The sequence below is a fragment of the Lagenorhynchus albirostris genome, chromosome 15 (genome assembly GCF_949774975.1).
Source record: "Lagenorhynchus albirostris chromosome 15, mLagAlb1.1, whole genome shotgun sequence".
Lineage (NCBI taxonomy): Eukaryota > Metazoa > Chordata > Mammalia > Artiodactyla > Delphinidae > Lagenorhynchus > Lagenorhynchus albirostris.
Window position 1 is genome coordinate 83,723,216 of NC_083109.1, and position 11,312 is coordinate 83,734,527.

Below are 11,312 nucleotides of genomic sequence, written 5' to 3' on the forward strand. Positions count from 1 at the left end.
ACCAAAAAATATATATGTGTGTGTGTGTGTGTATATATATATATATATATATATATATATGGCTTTGTGGGCTACACAGTTTCACTCACGACTACTCAACTTTGCTGTCGTAGTGTGAAAGCCATAAATAAGACAAAAACGAATGAACGTGGCTATGTCCCAATAAGACTTTATTCACAGATACTGGGGGAGGACAGGATTTGGCCAGCAGGCCATAGTTGCTGACCCCTGATCTAAAATAAAAACACCTACAAATCTACAAGGAAAAAAAAAATGCGCAAAAGACTTGGACGTCCACTTCGTAAAAGAGGCTATCCACATGGCCAGTAAACATGAAAAGGTATGTTAATTTTATTAATAATCTTGGAAAAGGCGGATTTAAAACCCTGTGTGGCACTACTGCCACCCTCTGAAATGGTTAAAATGAAAAGCATGAAAGAGCAAGATTTGGCAAGAACGTAACAGGAACTTGCCTACACTCCTGTTGGTATTGCCCTTTGATAGAACCATTTTGGAAAGCTGGCACTTAGAGCAAACCTGTGTTTGTACCCTTTTAACAAACCCAAACCTAGCAGACATGCATGAATGTGTCCACTGTGCATGTATATGTCCACCAAGGGACATGTCCTAGAATTTTCATGACCTAAAACTTCAAAAAACAACTCTGAAGGCACCTATGCAGTAGAACTTTGAACGTCAGTGGTGTGTTTCCACCACAGAACACTCTAAGGCAAGGAGAATGGGTAGTAAGCACAGGCAATAGCAGCTCAATTTCATAAAGAATGTTAAATGAAGGAATCTAGACACAAAAGCAAACAGGTAAAGTACAAGAACAGGTAAAACTTGGCTATGCAGTTAGAAATCAGGATAGCGGTTAGCCTTGGCCAAGGCTGACAAGGAGCATTCATCTGGTGCTGGTAATAATTGGTTTCTAAATCTAGGTGCTGAATATCTGAGTGTTCTGTGCACTCAAGCTTTGTGTGTTTTTCTGCATGTATATTACACTTACATAAAATGTTGTTAAAAATCACAAGTGTCTACCATTTTTGTCGCTCAGCACTCTTGCCATATTTTTCTAGATGTATATGAGTATGCTGCATAACAGGAATTAACTGGTAGATTTTGCATAATTTTTGTGCAGGAAATACTCTTAGCTTTAATGGCAACTACGAAGATTTCCTACACTGACCGTAAAGCTTAGTATAAAGTATATTTTCAGTAAATATTTGAAAAGGTGACAGGGCCATTACATATGTTGTCATCCTACCGTTCTGCATATATAAATGCATCTGACACATATAAATAGGTCTGGACTGCCTCTTCAATAAAGAACTGATGTGTGTAAACCTTTCATATTTTCTCAGGCGAATTGTTTTTTACATTCCTGAATTTGGGATGCATCTTAACCATCACACTGTCACAGAGGTGAGCTTTCTTTGAGGTTAAGTATAACGGTGAGTTTGATTTGATAAAAAAATTTTTTAAGTTTTCAAGTTATCCTTTCAGCAAATTTAAAATAGTCAGTTAACAGCACAAATGTTAGTGAGTGAAGGATATAGTTAAGACCTTGCAGTATAAAATGTAAGAGCACTCAGCACGGGGAATGGGGGGTGCTGGCTGGGTTTATGGCACAACAGTGAGGAATTATGACATTTGATGGTGTGGACTATGCACTTAGTTGTTTTTTTAATATATATTTTAAATTTCATTTGTTTTTATTTTTGGCTGTGTTGGGTCTTCGTTGATGCGTGCAGGCTTTTTCTAGTTGCAGCGAGCGGGGGCTACTCTTCGTTGCGGTGCACAGGCTTCTCATTGCTGTGGCTTCTCTTGTTGCGGAGCACAGGCTCTAGGCGCACGGGCTTCAGTAGTTGTGGCACGTGGGCTCAGTAGTTGGGGCTTGTGGGCTCTAGAGCGCAGACTCAATAGTTGTGGCGTACGGGCTTAGTTACTCCGCGGCATGTGGGATCTTCCCTGACCAGGGCTCGAGTCTGTGCCTCCTGTGTTGGCAGGTGGATTCTTAACCACTGCGCCACCAGGGAAGTCCCCCACCTAATCCCTGTAAAGAGGGGAAACATGACAATGACAGCGTCACAGTGTTCCCCAAATTAAGTTATATGAAGGCCACAAAGAAAAAAGTAACCCTCCCCAGTCGCCACAGTGGTAATTATAACAAAAAAAATAAATTTTCTTTCACATTAAAGAAGTCAACCCCCTTGTAGTTCCTGCCGGATTGGTGAACTGCCATTGAATGCTGACTTGTGAGCAAAGGGTATGGAGTGGAAACAGTGTCAGGAATCCTCCAAGGGAAGAAGGGACGGCTGTGCTCAGTGGAGGAAGATGTGGAGTCGGGACAGTGAAGAAACTGGTGCAAATAGCATGGCATCTGCCGAGCGCACCTTCGCAAATGTTCTCTCCACACGTTAGCCCAGGGGAATCTGCCTGACTGATTGATCAGTGGGAGGGGAAAGCCAGCACTGAACCCCCAATCCTGTGGGGGGAGTAGATGAAACAAATATAGGGTGTTGAGACCTGTGTCAGAAGAAGTTTGATATTTTAGTGATGATTTTAAAGAAGTGGAGTCCTTTTGTAGCACGATGTCGGGGAGGGGTTGACAGGCTCAGGTGGTCTATCCCTGCTTGGCTGTGTTCCTGCTGAGGCAGCTGTGTCCTCCATAAACTCACACTGAGAAGCGGGGCTAGGACTGGCCTTTCCTCCGGTCAAAAGTGCAGGAACTCCCAGGAGAAAGTGAGTTCTGGCAAAAAAAAAACAAAAAAACCCTGAGGACTTCAGCCACAGAAGAAAGACAAACAGAACCACCTGTGCTAAATAAATATCCTCAAAGAAAAAAGTGTATTGGTAAAGCGATGTGGAGGTAAACAGTTCAAAAGAAGCGAAATACTTAGTATCAACAATAAAAATTCAGTATATTAGATGAGCCAGTGGTTAATGAGTGGGAGACACTGTGTAGCAAAGAGCTTTTGCAGAAGGCTTTAGAGAGAGTAAAGAAAATGTGATGTGAAAAGGTGAGAAGTAGAGATTTCAGCAAGACACCCACAAATGAAGGGGAGGAGCTACACGGAGGGAGGGGAGTGACCATTTTATATAAGTGAAAAACCCAATATGATGTCAAATTAAAAGAACAGTTGGAGCTCCAAACAGGAAAGATACTGAGATGTCCATGTCATTAAAGTGAAATTTAAGAATATCAAAGATAAATTTTCGAAGGCTTCTCTAAAGAGGCAGTCACCCTAAAGATAGCAAGCAGATGCCTCATCGTCCATGTTTAACCATGATGGAGTAACAGGAAGCAGATTTACTCTCCTGACTACATAACTGAAAAATTGGGCAAAACAGATGAAACCATGGCGTTCTGACACTGGACATCAGGCAGGACAGTGATCCCTGAGAGAGGAGAAACAAAGTGGCCCCGAGGCCACAGTGCAGGGAAGAGCACCCGAAGCAGAGCTGGGTGGCCTCCCCGAGGTGAGAATTCAGGAAGGCTGAGGAGCTAGAAGTCAGGGCAGTGTGAACAGGAGAGAGCTGTGCAGGGCTCTGGGATCCTAACACTGGAGAGCCCCAAAACTCCAAACACAAGGGCGTTGGGGGCTCCATTCTGGGGCAGGACTGCTCGACAAATAGAGGTGTGGCCCTGGTTTAGGGGCGTGGCCTGCTGTGATAGGGCATGGCTTTGTCCTGGGGGGCAGGGCCCTTGTAGAGTGGTGGGGCGGGCGTGACAGTGGACAGGACGTGGCTCGGGCCAGGGGTGCGGTCAGCAGTGGAGCTTGGCTTGGGCTCAAAAAGGTGCCGCTGACACTCCTCAGGCGAGAACTGTTTGGATCTAAGAGTCCTTGGGGGGCCAGAGGCCAGCGACCGGAAGACACGGCAGGCCTGCGGGCAGGTGAAGAGTGACAGACCTGTGTGTGAGGCACCGGGCACGTGGAAGGGGGAGGGGATGGAGAGGGGAGTACAGGGGCGAGGGTGGGGATGGAGGGGACAAAGGGCGGGGCCCCTGACCACCCACAGCTCGCACCCTCCCAGCTGCCCTGCCTGCCTGGCCACGTGGTGCCCGCTGCTGCTGCTCCCGGGCGCCCCTGTCCCCACCGTCACTGCCGCTCCCATCCCAGATGCCAAAGCCCAGGACAGCCTGCAGAGCCTCCAGCAAGGTCGAAGCAGCCTCTTGTTGGGGGCTGGGGAGAGGAGGACGGAGAAGAGGGGCAGAGGCACACAGCAAGAGAGGAAGCCAGAGGGACACCGGGAAGGGAGAGAGAGATATAGGGAGGGGGCCCGAGGGACAGAGACAGGGAGATACAGCAGAACAGACGAGGGGCAGGAATAAGGAAATAATGGGACAGAAAAGAGATGGGACAGAGGGGCAGGGACAGATAAGAACGGGACAGGATTGGGTTGGGGTAGACTGGTTCAGCCCTGAGGGTCAGAAGATGGAGGGGGAGGGGGTCGAGGGGATATGGGGACAGGTCTGGAGGGGCATCTGAGACCCACACACCACCTGCTCCAAGCCCTGGGGGGACCTGCCCTGGGGCTCAGTGCCTCTCCAGGAACCGCACAGCACAGAGGGCCAGGGCGCCGGCTGGGGAGCCGCACCCTTCCAGCAACACCTGGAGCCAACTTGTTCTTCCCCAGCTACCCAAGCTGGAGGAAACAGCGCTGCGGGCAACCGCAAGGCACATCACTCACTTCCGCTGTCCTCCCGCGGTGTGAGGTGGCTGCCACGGCAGCGCAGCCCCGGAGCCTGGGAGGCAGGCCTGTGGCTCTGTGAGGAGCATCCCGGGCTACAGGCGGGGCGACCTGGAGCCTCCCCAACCCCAAATAACACCCACCCAAGACCCACTTCTTGTCCCTTCCCAGGCTCAGGAGCAGGGGCTGGGGGTGGGCAGGGGACAGACGTGTACCCTCACCAGACCCCACCCCCAGCTCCATTTAGTAATAAATTCTTTCTTACAGCCAGCTATGGAGGTTCCTTTTCGGGCCAGTCTCCAATGTGTAGCTGTCTAAAACAACTTCTTTACTTTTACCTAATCCCTTTTGGAATTTCCTGTGGCAGGAACTGGGCTCTGTTGCATGAGGCTTACCAGAGAAGAGTGGCTCACATTTGATTCTCAAATACATTTTGTTGTGGAGAATGGAGGTCACATAGCTGCGTCCCCTGGGTGCTGTCTGGAGGGACACGCTCCCTGATGCTCCAGCCCCAGGCTCACCTTGAAAGTCGCCTAAAATGATGATCATATGGGACTGTTTAAAAATGCTGAGTCCTTATAAGTGTCCTAATGCTGAAAATTGAAGATAACACACATAGATGGGTGTTGGGCAGCACAAATATTGAATAATATCCCCCAAATCGAGAAGAAACTTTAAGACCGAAAACAAAGCAGGCAACCCCATAACGCACAATTAGGAAGTGCGTTGTGGGTAACTTACGTACAGGCAGACGAGTATCCGGAGGCATTTATTTGCAGCTAAACTCTGTGCTGCTGAAAGGGGTACAGGGGGATTTACAGGGGCCAAAGCTAAAATTAGAATCTGACAACCAGGGGAGATGCTCGGCGGCCCTGACGGGAAATGGGGTTTTCCCCCCCTTAGGGGTCTCATGACCATTAACCATCTGTGCCATCAGAAGGCATTCTTCCAGTTTTCATATCGGATGAAGACAAGGGTACATATGGAGCTTACCTGGCGGGGGTGCATTCCTTGCGAGTGGGCTAAAGCTCAGGCCAGGGACGGGGGGCGAGGGGGACTGCGGGCCCGAGATGGAGCTGACAACGTGGGGTCAGTGTGGTTCTGATGCACAGTGGGTCATCACGAAGGAGGACACTTGCTAAAATTAAGTTTTGAGGTTAAAGAAATGACAGATTCCTTGTCAGCTCTGTTCTGTGTTCTGGGGTCCGATGTTGGGCGCAGGCCGTGGGGCCGCCTGGGCCCTATGGCAGCACAGGCATGTCCAGCTGTGCTGCGGCTCTGAGGGTCCCAACCATTGTCTGGAGAGGTCCCTACTCCATCCAAGCCAGAGGAGATGGCCCACCGTGACATCTGTCTTCAGGTGGTGGGGCAGGATGGGTGTATGGGCATCAAGAAAAGGGGCAGGGGGCAGAGCTGGAGGCCAGAGAGGGAGGACGTGCAGACAGCCGGGCTGGCATAAAAAGGCAAGATGGGTGGGCGTGACTGGTAATTATAAACTGGCTCACGAGGGTAGGGGTGCAGCTGGTGGGGGTGTGGGTGCACCAGGGGCCTGGAGTGAGCATGCGTAACAAAGATATTGGGCAGCAAGAAATGGGGCCCAAATGGTGCAGGGAAGCTTCCAGAAGGTGTGATGGTTGCCCTGCCCCCGTCTTCAAAACACAGCGTGACTCAGGTTGTCTCTGGGACCCCAGGCTGACAGAACCATCCAATCAAATGGCAGATCCTTCTGCCGGCAGAATGCCCAGCCAGTAACCGCAGGTCCTGGTATTGGGACCCTTTATATCTTTGGGGCATGTGCCCCAAATCTCCAGACAGACGAGGGGGTCCAGCGGCTGGTCCATCCTCTGTGCCTGGACTTTGTGCTACTCCACTGCCCGCAGCGCCTGTCTCTGTCCTCGCCTCAGCCCGTCAGGAAAGGAATAAAGTGAGACATCATTCCAGAGTCAAGAAGAAGATATGAAAATTCTGTGCCAATACATTTGATAAAATGCACAGCTTTCTGGAAAATACAACTTACTGAAACTGTAAGTTTAAAAAAGTTTTAAATTTGTAAAAATTTACAAATTTCATCTGTAGTTTAAAATTTTCCCACCAAGAAATCGAAAGGCTCAGATGACCTCATTAGTAAATCCTTCTGATCACTAGTAAAATATTAATGGCAATTTTATACACATTCCAGAGAATAGGAACCTGTGTTTGGAAGCCAGAATAGCCTTGTTGCAAAAAACCCCAAGAACTAAATTTTGAGAAAGGAACAATTTTCAGTCCAGTATGTTTCATGAACATAGATGAAAAGATCTTAAACGAGATATTAGCCAAATCAATCACTGTCTAAGGCAGATAATTGTGAGAACAATGGCTTAATCACATAGGAAACCTCAGCCCCAGGTTGCCGGGCACAGAGCTGTTCTGGTGAGTATACAACAGAGTAGGATCCAGCAACTGAAGACAGAGTGTCACATGGTGTAGAATTCAGGGCTGAGTCCGTTGAGTTAGGCGTCATGTTTAATTCAGGGGAAAACGAGATTCAGATGAAATATTAATTTTGCACGGGTAAGGAAGAGGCAGATCCACGACAGATACTCTTTTCTTCTAGTCTGGCTTTAATCTGCTGCAAGACTCAGATTTGCTGACAAGTGCACCTCAGAAGCTTCATTTGTGGTTGGAGGCACCAGCCCTGAGGACCTCATCCAGCGTGGAGCCTGGGGGAAGGAATCCACAAGCCACTCCCCACAGAGGCCAGGCCACGGGTGTCCCTCCAGAGGGAGAAGCAGGTACTACAGTCGACTGCTGATGGATGACTGATTTGCAATCCCTTCTTCCTGGATGATGAGTTCTAGAACCTGCTTGGGGTGTGTGTGTGTGTGTGTGCTCTCAAGGGGAAGGGGAGGGACTTCCCTGGTGGCACAGTGGTTAAGAATCCGCCTGCCAATGCAGAGGACACGGGTTCGAGCCCTGGTCCGGGAAGATCCCACATGCCGCGGAGCAACTAAGCCTGTGCACCACAACTACTGAGCCTGTGTGCCATAACTACTCAGCCCGTGTGCCACAACTACTGAAGCCCGCGCGCCTAGATCCCGTGCTCCGCAACAAGAGAAGCCACCGCAATGAGAAGCCCATGCACTGCAATGAAGAGTAGCCCCCGCTCGCCGCAACTGGAGAAAGCCCGCGCGCAGCAACGAAGACCCAAAGCAGCCAAAAGTAAATTAATTAATTAATTAATTTTTTAGAAAAAGAGGAAGGGGAAGCAGGTTTGGGGTTTGGTCAGGAGTGGGGAAACTGCTTCCTGTGGGGGGAGGTGGTACCTGAGGCTGGTAAAGCTGAGGGGCAGCGAGGCAGTGGTGTGATGTTGAGTGTCAACAGCTGGCTCTCTGAGTGAACGGAACCCCGACTGGTAGTGTTTGCCAATTTTCACAGTGTAAATAATCCTACTCTGGCTGATCTAAAGACACCACTGTGATGTGTACCTTCTGCTTCTCAGAAAAGACAACTCCCTCTTCCCCCTGAGCTCACTGTTGCACACAATCAATGACTTTCAGGTCAGTGGCCTGCAGCTCTTCAGTGTAGTTGTGGCTTCGGCTGTATATGCCTTTTTTCACTAAGGTGGTACTATATGCTATCCATAATTTCCATTGACCATATTTGGCATGCATGATGCCCAATTATCTGAGGAGGACATGCCAAGCGTTCTATTGTTTCGGGCTTTGTGGTTTTTTTGCGGTACGCGGGCCTCTCACTGTTGTGGCCTCTCCCATTGCGGAGCACAGGCTCCGGACGTGCAGGCCCAGCGGCCATGGCTCACGGGCCCAGCCGCTCCGCGGCATGTGGGATCTTCCCGGACCGGGGCACGAACCCGTGTCCCCTGCATCGGCAGGCGGACTCTCAACCACTGCACCACCAGGGAAGCCCCTGTTCTATTGTTTTATTTCCGAAAATGGGTCTCACCACTGGGATATAAATTGGGATCTGGAAAAATCTTATGCCATTGGCAACATTTGTCTCTCCTCGTGTTTCCAGAAAGGGATTTTCACGCCTCTGAGGAAGTACAGAAGGTCTCTCCACCCTCTTTGCCCCCTGCTCACCTGGACTCACAGTATTTGTGAGTTTGGAGGAGGCGCTGAGTACGCTGAGCAGACCCCACCCGGTCTCTCCGGGGCAACCTGTCCTTAGGTCCTTCTTTCCTTCACAGAAGACACCTGTGGCTTTCCAGTTCACCAGTGGCTGGCAGGTGCAAAGTATTGGGCAACCCACATGGCCCCAGATCTAGATCACTCCTCCAATTCAGAGTTATTCTTAATAAAGCTGATATTTTCACGTCTGTGTGTCTGACTTCTGTGTGTGTCTCTCAGTGAATTACAAACTTTGGATGGGAGGAGAGCAGTGTGAACTGCCCTTTCACAAGCCCCCACATCTGTTGTTCTGTTCACTTCCTGCATAGTTAAGTGTATGTGTCAGCTTGGGTATCTTTGCTCTTTTTACTTCATCCCACCACCTCCAGAGAATGGTGCCAAAACTACAATCATTTGCACGCAGAATCTGCAGGATGCAGCATCTAACCTTCCCCCAAACCTACCAACCAGCCTGTGACAGGCTTATCTCCACTCGGCCTGAAAACCTGCAACACGGAATTTATTATTTTTTAAAGAGGCTTAAACCCTAAGGATAAAGGGAACATAAAAAGAGTTGAAAGCAGGAACTTTTCTGGTGGTCCAGTGGTTGACTCCATGCTTCCACTGCAAGGGGCGCAGGTTTGGTCCCTGGTCGGGGAACAGGGATCCCACGTGCCTCTCCCTTCGGCCGGGGGCAGGGTGGGGGCTGGGGAGAGAGTTGAAAGCAGAAGGGAGAGGTCCACACCATGTTAGAAGAGCAAGGATGTGCTGATGGGCATTGCCTGAGCCGAGCGAACAGGACGGGAGCGTAAGTTCCTGCAGCAGAGCAGAGGAGAGGGCTCGGGGGTTGGGGGACCCAGGGACCTAGTGTGGGGGGGATGAGGAGTGAGGCTGATAACAGGAGGGCTGGATAAACTGAGTGGAGAGCAGTGAGACGTCAGGACCCCCCCAAACCCTGCACGGACACTCGCCCCAGCCTGAGATGGAAGAGAAAGCGGCTCTGCGCTTGCAGGTGGTGGCACAGGTGAAGGACTCGAGTGAAGACGGCCTTCACGGGAAAGCCGCACGCCCAACACTGAGACCACGACCGCCCCCTTCCACGGCTCGGCTCCTGAGCGGAGAACACCCTCGCCCGTCGCGCCCGGCAGGAGAGCGCAGGATTCTCCGTGGACAAACCGGCCCACGCAGGGAAGCCGGCTGCAGTGGGAGCGCCGCGTCCCCGGGGAACGTGCGGGCAGCCCTTCCCTCTGGCGGCAGCGCTCGGAACTGCACCGCCAACTCGCGTTCTTTCCTCCCGGAACTGTTGCGCCCCGGCCGGGGCCGCTGTGTGTGTGGACCTGGGGACACCCCCAGTCATGAGCGCCCTGTGGGCTACCAGTCTAATGAGGAGGCAGACAACACTTTGATGGAAAACAATTACTGCTGTGAAGGGAGCAAGGGTCTCAGGGAGGCGATAAGGGAGGGACCGGCTGAAGACCAGGGACGTTTGATGTGGTTTGAAGGATGGCCTCTGGGTTCCGGAGGCTGACCTTTGTCCCCAGGGCTACCCAGGCTGGGGAGCAGAGGTTTTAGCCGGGCTCCCCATTCTGATCTCCTCCTCCTCCTCGTCCCAGGCTGTGAGTGCTGGGCTGTGGGCCCCCTGGTGTTGGGGCCTCTGGGCTGCCGCTGCCCGGGGCCTTGTTCGTCTTCCTCAGAAAGGTTTGAGGGGTTGAGGTCTGGATCCCCGGCTCTGAGCGCTTGGGTCCCGACCAGGGGTTCTGAGCTCAGGTTCCCTCGGGCTGAGCCCCGGGGGAAGGTATGGATGGAAGGTGGCGGCCGGGGGATGCTGGGACTAGCAGGCGCGGTCTGCGTGGCAGGAGCCGTGGGTGGGGCAGCCAGTTCATTGGCACGACGACCTCGCCCTCCCGTGTAGAGACTGGCCTGTGCCTGCAAATTGTGGGGGCAGGGGCAGGGCCCCTTGAAGCCACACGAGGGCCACCCACAAGGGTTCTTCCTCCTCAGGACCTGCCCCCGGGATCCCTGGTTTTACTCACCCACCCGAGTTGGTCCCCAACGAGAGTCCTTCTGCCCGGTGTCCACTGGAGCCAAGAAAAGGAGACTAAAGTTCCGTTCAGAAGCACAGAAGAGCTTTATTCTTTGATCAAAGAATGGAGAGGTGTGAGCTCGGCGTCTAGGGTACCTGCCCTCGCCCAGAAGCCGAAAGGCCAGGGTAGGGGCTGCTTTGTAGGATTCTTGCAGTGGCGGGATGCGGGGAGGGGTGGTCGCAGCTGTGCTGCTCACGGCTCCAGATTGCACTCTTTTACGCGGGGAACTCTGGTCTAAGTGCCAGGTGCCAGGCCTCTGCCCGCGGCACCCTGTGAGCAAGTGAAACTAGACTAAGCACAGAGAGGGGAAAAAAAGACTTTATTTTATTACTTTATTCTATTTTTATTTGCCAGGAATTGTTAATGGGCTTTTGCTGGTGACACTTGTGATGCCGACCCGGGTCCTTGGACCCTTTAATCAACA

At 51.4% G+C, this 11,312-nt stretch overlaps 1 long non-coding RNA gene across 2 annotated transcripts; it reads left to right on the plus strand.

The window, feature by feature from the left end:
• The first annotated feature begins 37 nt into the window (after window positions 1-37).
• Window positions 38-9,009, plus strand: LOC132504770 (uncharacterized). 2 transcript variants are annotated; one of them, XR_009535074.1, is made up of 5 exons: window positions 38-1,425; window positions 4,642-6,719; window positions 7,292-7,469; window positions 7,633-7,896; window positions 8,713-9,009. It is a non-coding gene; the product is annotated as an uncharacterized LOC132504770 (long non-coding RNA). The 2 variants fall into 2 exon arrangements; XR_009535073.1 differs by having other exon boundaries at window positions 7,734-7,896.
• The last annotated feature ends 2,303 nt before the right edge of the window (window positions 9,010-11,312 follow it).